Source organism: Phocoena sinus, chromosome 10 (assembly GCF_008692025.1).
Source record: "Phocoena sinus isolate mPhoSin1 chromosome 10, mPhoSin1.pri, whole genome shotgun sequence".
NCBI lineage: Eukaryota > Metazoa > Chordata > Mammalia > Artiodactyla > Phocoenidae > Phocoena > Phocoena sinus.
Genome location: NC_045772.1, coordinates 64,395,985 through 64,402,741, shown reverse-complemented (window position 1 = coordinate 64,402,741; position 6,757 = coordinate 64,395,985).

Here is a 6,757-nt window from a genome sequence, read left to right as displayed (position 1 = left end):
AGTAGTGTGATTCAGTTACTTCTAAATTCTGATAACCCCCGAATAAATTGACAGAGAATTACTCTCCAGACAGTCATAATTCTGAAAGACGCAACTCCCAGTGATATCCAGCTGCAAAAGGTTTTGGGAAACATTTCTCCATCTTCCTTTAGATTTAAAAATCAATTATGCATGTGCAGAAGAGAGGAAAGGCTGCTCAGCCTAAAAGATCATTTCTCTATTCTCCTTAAACATTGATTATGCATGTATTGAAGAGAAAGGATTAGAAAAGGCTGCGGTTTTTTTTCTTCATCTGCTTATAAGAACAGCAACCTGTTATTTAGTATACAGATTATAAGAGATGCAGAGGTTTATTCAAGGTAGCATGCCCTGAAATAAGTCCCTCCTCATGGTAAGATTGTCTCTGGATTTAGCATACTTTACTAAATAAGCTCAGTATTAATATTTTTAAATGATTTCAGTATTTTTAGGTATGTAAGAGAGACTTCACTCTCACCCTTTGTGTTACTAAGCAACGTATCATACAGTTGCCAGGAGACAGACTAGCAAGCTTGGGGGTAGTTCAGTTTTCCCTCATCACTTTGCATACCACATGACTGTACCCTAGAGAGTTTTACAGCCTTAGAGAAAAGAGAGAAAAGTTAATGGCCCATAGAAAGGATGGAAAAAGAGACCAGGATGAGGGAATAGAATAAGGAAAACAGCAAAGTATTTGAGAAGAGTGTGTGAGGTTGGATGAGGAAGGCTATTATGCAATTTCCTTAAATGAGTCATGAAAAAACCTTAAATTGCCAGTGTTCTATTTCATATTCTGTATGCTTCTATCCTTTCTAAAAGCATATTAGACAGTAAACTTGGAGAAGAGCTTTCAGGTAATATTCCTGAATATTTTCAGAAGGGTGGAAATCAATTGTAACTCTTACAGAAGACTGCCAATTACAAACACATTAAACAAGTCATACATTATTTAAAATTCCAAAGTCAGATATACAACACTATTTCCTTCCATTTCTCCCTCAAAATAGTAAAAAAAAAGATAGTTCTAAGAGGGAGGTTATAATATAAATGTTTTGGACAAATTTAGAAACAAGGTGGTTATATAGGCTCCTGGGCGGTATGTATTTCTGTACAAAATTTAACAAATCTAAATAAAGAAGGGAAAGAAGAAGCTATTGTGCTCTACCTAGAGGACTCTTGTATCTGAAATAAGAAACCAGGCTCTAGGTTTCATTGTGTGCATGTGAAAGGTTGAGTCTTTGTGTCTCTGTGGTATTTACTGTTGCTGGCAACCAGGAAGCTCCCTAGCGATTGTTGCTAGGTCCTCAGGGCCTCTGTTTGCCTGAAACCTTAATCAATGCCAGAAAGACCAGAGATAGAAATCGTTGCGCAAAATCCAGAGCCTGTTGTCCCCAATGGTCCTGTTGCAAACAGTCCATCTTGTGTTCAGTGAAAATCAGTGTAAAATGGAGACTTCACACAAAGAGTTCATCCTCAGCTTCCTCTTCACGAATGCCAGTGCTCTCAGTGCAGAGCACTAAGAGGATCCTGGGGGGATGGTTTAATAAAATAAGGTTTATATTCTGGTGTCACCAGCTTTGACTAAATACTCAGTAAAGAGTCTGAGACAGGGAACACAGACAAGAAAGATTTCGTTAGATTTAGATGACTTCCTATTCTGAGGTAGGGTGGCCCCCTTAGTGTTTGCTGACAGCATGACACTGTAGTGACCACAGAAGCCATGGTGCAAATGATGGCACCATTTCAAATAGGAATCCAGAAGATTCTGATAAAGATCCATGTCAGCTATATTCAGTATCTTGTAAGAATATATATCTATATCTATATCTATCTATATATATATATCTGAATCACTTTGCTGTACAACTGAAACATTGTAAATCAACTATACTTCAATTAAAAAAAAGATCCATGTCAGCATCATCCCCAGAATAACAGACATTGTCTCTTGAAATTAAACATCAGCTCTTAGATGAACCTCACAATCAATACAGCCCACTTACTTAAGCCATCCTGTACAGATGCAGGCTTTAAATTTTGTTTCCTGTGTAACAACTGCCCAGTCATAGACAGTTTTAGCTCTGAATTTACCTGGAAACAATTATAAATCTGGGGTGAGATTTATTATAACGCTAAGACATTATATCTACTTAAAACCAGGTATCTAGCCTCCAAAAGTAGAACTGAGACCTACTTATTATTGTCATTATTACTAATTTTTGAGCACCTAATCAAGGCTAAGGACTTTGTATGTATTATCTAACTTAATCCTTAAAATAACTCTAGGAGGTAGGTACAGTTATATTCAGTTTTTTCCTCAGTTGAGGAAACTGAGGTTCAGAGAAGATAAATAATATGCCCAGGGTCTCTCACAGCTAATAAGTGGCAAAATGATAATTTAAACCTGGACCTATCCTGCTCAGCTTTTGACTCTGAACTACTACTCTATGTATTCCATTTAATAGAGAATACTTTTCATGTGGGAATAAATTGTGTAGTACATCATTGTGTCAAGGTGAAGAGTATAGGCTCTGGTGTTCCTCTGTCCCCTTGTAGGGTAGTTGAAACTCAGAATGTCTGCTCTCTCTGTGGTTTACTTTGCCACAATGGCTCAACCAGGACAGTCCTCCAGAACCCTGCAATTCCCCATCCTTGCATTTCCCCAAATCTAGGTTATTCCATATGTAATAACACCTAGTAGAGTCTTTAGATGGATGGTTCAGATTGGGCTCTGCAGTCCCAGTCCAGTCAACCTGGCAGTTCTTTTTCAGTGTGAGGAAGGCTTGCCTCTAGAGCCTTCCTGTACTCACCTGATCTCTTCTTCTCATTTCCTTATCTAATAAGAACAGGAGATCATTTTTAGGGGCTGTTTAGTCTGAATTCTAATTTAGAAAAGAAAGCCTTTTAAAAGAACAATCTGGATAGCTGTAACATTTTACATTATCCAGAGTGGTTTAGTGCTTTGGAGCCACATTGTCTCAAAATCTTCATTCCAGGGACCTCCCTGGCAGTCTAGTGGTTAAGACTCTGTGCTCCCAATGCAGGGAGCATGGGTTCAATCCCTGGTCAGGGAACTAAGATCCCACATGCCGCAAGGTGTGGCCAAACTTTTTTTAAATAAAAGGAAAATATTTTTTTAAATCTTCATTCCAGAATAAATCTTGCCTTTCTCGTTGCATAACAAACTCCATTGAATTGATATTTCAAAGCAAAGAAATATTTGATGATTAAAAAATATTTTATTTAAAAAAGCTTTCATTCTTCCATACGCACTGGGCAAAAAGCTTGAAATAGTTACATGCAGGTGGTGTGTGGTGGTCTGCTTGTAAGGACTTGTGAGAATTGGTTGTATGTACCTCTTCCCAGTTCTGTATTTAGTGATCAGAATCACATTGGTAGCTTGAAATTGGTCATGAGGGAAGAATTTACACCATGGAAATTGGCCAGTGCTACAAATCGGGGCTTTTTTCCCTCTCTGAGAGCTAGTTGTTAAACATTTACTAGAAAACCGCTAAGAGAGGAGTTCTCAAAAAGCAATGCATCAGCTGTTTAACTTCAGTGAAACATAGTCAATCCTTGTGTTACTGGCATAATGTTGCTGAACTTCTCCTGTATTGTGTAAATGAAGTCCTCAGCTCAGTGATGTGTACTAGTACAAGTATTAAATGAGGGCATACAGCTTATACCCTTCAAGCATAAGACTTGGTAGAAATTATGTTCGATATTTGACACAGGGCAGGCTATGGTACGATACACATCTTGTCAGAATGTTGGGTATATCTGGGAATGTCTAAGAGTGAAAGTAAAAGCAGGTTGCAGGGACAGCATAATTTCTCATAACAGCATCTGTAGGTAGCTTTTGGATTCTGAGATGATAGCCCAAAGAGTCTTATTGAAATCTATAGATGATAGGCCTAGTCTATAGAGGATGGGCCTATGTGTGAGAAGCCTATGACCCAACTTAGAATGGTAACTGTTAGAAAAATGGAATTTTCTATTGCTAAATGATGTGAGAATATTTATTTCTTAATTTATTACTATGTGCCAAATATGCACATTTTACAGATGACAAAATCGAGGCACAAAATGTTTATAAGTAAGTTTCTGAAAGATACCAAGCATATATTAGAGCCAGAGTTCAAACCCAAGAAGTCCAAGTTCTAATCCTTTATAGGCCTTCTGGTATATTTTTTTATGTTAAATGTAGATCAAGATTAACATTTAGGTTTAACGTAATATATAGAATACCACTAGTTCAGTGTTTTCAACCTTTGACCATCAACCCCTTGTAAAAAATACATTTTGCATTCATATTATATATCTGAAACAGAATAATACTCTTACTATGCATAATGTCATCTGGTATTTTCTACCTAAAATTCTATTCTATTTCACCTTTTAAATGCTGGCCACAATTCACTAAATTGATTTCTTGACCTACTAATGAGTAGTAAACCTACTGTTTGAAATTCACTGTACCAGATTTTTGTATATGTGGCTTCATGCCATGGCTCAGTTTACTACTGGTATCTTATTTTATTTTATTTTATTTTTTTATTTTTTGCGGTACGTGGGCCTCTCACTGTTGTGGCCTCTCCTGTTGCGGAGCACAGGCTCCGGACACGCAGGTTCAGCGGCCATGGCTCACGTGCCCAGCCGCTCCACGGCATATGGGATCTTCCCGGACCAGGGCACGAATCCGTGTCCCCTGCATCGGCAGGCGGACTCTCAACCACTGCACCACCAGGGAATACCTGGTATCTTATTTTAAAACTGAATTTCCAGTATTCTTATTTCCTTTCCAGTTACCCTATTGTCTAGTAGCAAAGTCCCTTGAAGATGGACATATGATCATAAAGATCGAAGAGGTAATGAAACCTAAATGAGGCTGATGGCAGTGAAAATGGAGAGGAAGAATCCAACGTGAGAGATTTAGAAGCAGATTTTTCAGGATTTGGTAACTGATAGGACTTGAGTGTCTAGTGTCCCTCCCCAGATGGTACAACTCATAATGTCCTAAGTGTCGAGGTGGGGCAGGGAGGTGAGATATAGCGTGTGGAGTCATGGGACAATAGCCAGATGCAGGGACCCATCAAGTTTCCAGGCAAGTAGAGCTTAGGTTACTACATTCTAAAGCTGAATTGCTAAATCCAAATGGGTGAAACAAGAGGGGAGGCAAGACCTGAAACAAACAAGATGGAAACCCAGAAGAACCCCTGCCTGCAGAAATTCTAATGATCTGAGAAGACAACAGAAAAGTGAATACTGAGGAAAAAGCAAGCAGATGATTCCTATCTATGGGTCTGAGTGTTCCCTGAGAGTTTAAGTAAAGGAGAAGGTGGTAGGCTCAAGATGTGCTGGACACTGTCCGGGACTCAAAGATTAATACATGGTTTCACTCCTTTAGGAGCTCAAAGTCTAGTGCAGCATCTTATAAAGGAGCATCATTAAGGAAAAACTTTTACTTTTTTACCATCCCACAATGCTAGGAATAATGAATTTGTGTAGTGCCTTATAGTTTACAGAGAACTTTCACAATTTATCTTATTTAATCCATTCAACAACCTTGTGAGATAGATATTCTCATTATCTTCATTTTATATACATAAGAAGGCAGAAACATAGGTCTTGAGCTTAAGTATATCTAAATTTAGGTTTCATTCTCTTTCTACTAATTCAGAGCTATTTATCAACAATAAACTGTAACCGTTAAATGAAATTTACCTGATAAACTTTCCTACCATAGAATATGTGTTGGGAAAAGAGCGTAGTTGCTAGAAGATTCTATGATTAAAAACAAATGTCTGATACCATATCACACATATTAGGATGGCTATAATAAAAAACACAGATAATAACAAGTGCTATTGAGGATGTGGAGAAATTGGAACCTCATACATCGCTGGTGGGATTGTAAAATGGTGCAGCCACTTTGGAAAACAGTTTTGCAGTTCCTCAAAATGTTAAACACAGAGTTACCATATAACCCAGCAGTTCCACTCCTAGCTATATACCCAAGAGAAAAGAAAACAAATGGCCACGCAAAAGCTAGTTCACAAATGTTCATAGCAGCATTATTTGAAATAGTGAAAAAGCGGAAACAACCCAAATGTTAACTGATGAATGAACAAATAAATTGCAGTATATCCTTACTATGGAGTATTATTCAACAATAAAAAGGAATGAAGTACTTATACATGCTACAACATAGATGCACTTTGAAAACATTATGCTAAGTGAAAGAAACCAGACATGAAGAGCCACATATTGTGTGATTTCATTTGTATAAAATGTCCAGAATGGACAAATCCATACATACATAAAGCAGATTGATGGTTGCCTGGGACTGGTAAGGAGAGGGGGTATGGGAAGTGGTTAGGGGAAATGGAGAGTGACTTCTAATGAATACAGAATTCCTTTGCAGGGTGATGAAAATAATCTAAAATTGATGTGACAGTGGTTGCACAACTCTGAATATACTTAAAACCATTAAATTGTGCACTTTAAGTGGGTGAATTTTATGGGTTAGATATAATTGAATGGGTTGATTATATCTAAATAAAGCTTTTTTAAAAAGAAAGATGATAGCCATGAAAAAAATTATTTCCTGGTTCTCACTGAATAGGTCTAGAAATAATTACATGCTAGTAGCAAAGAGCTCCCTTAGCACCAAGATTGTAAGTTGGAAAAACTATTTCAGAACATTTAGGAGGTCAGAGAATCCTAGAATAGAATGTGA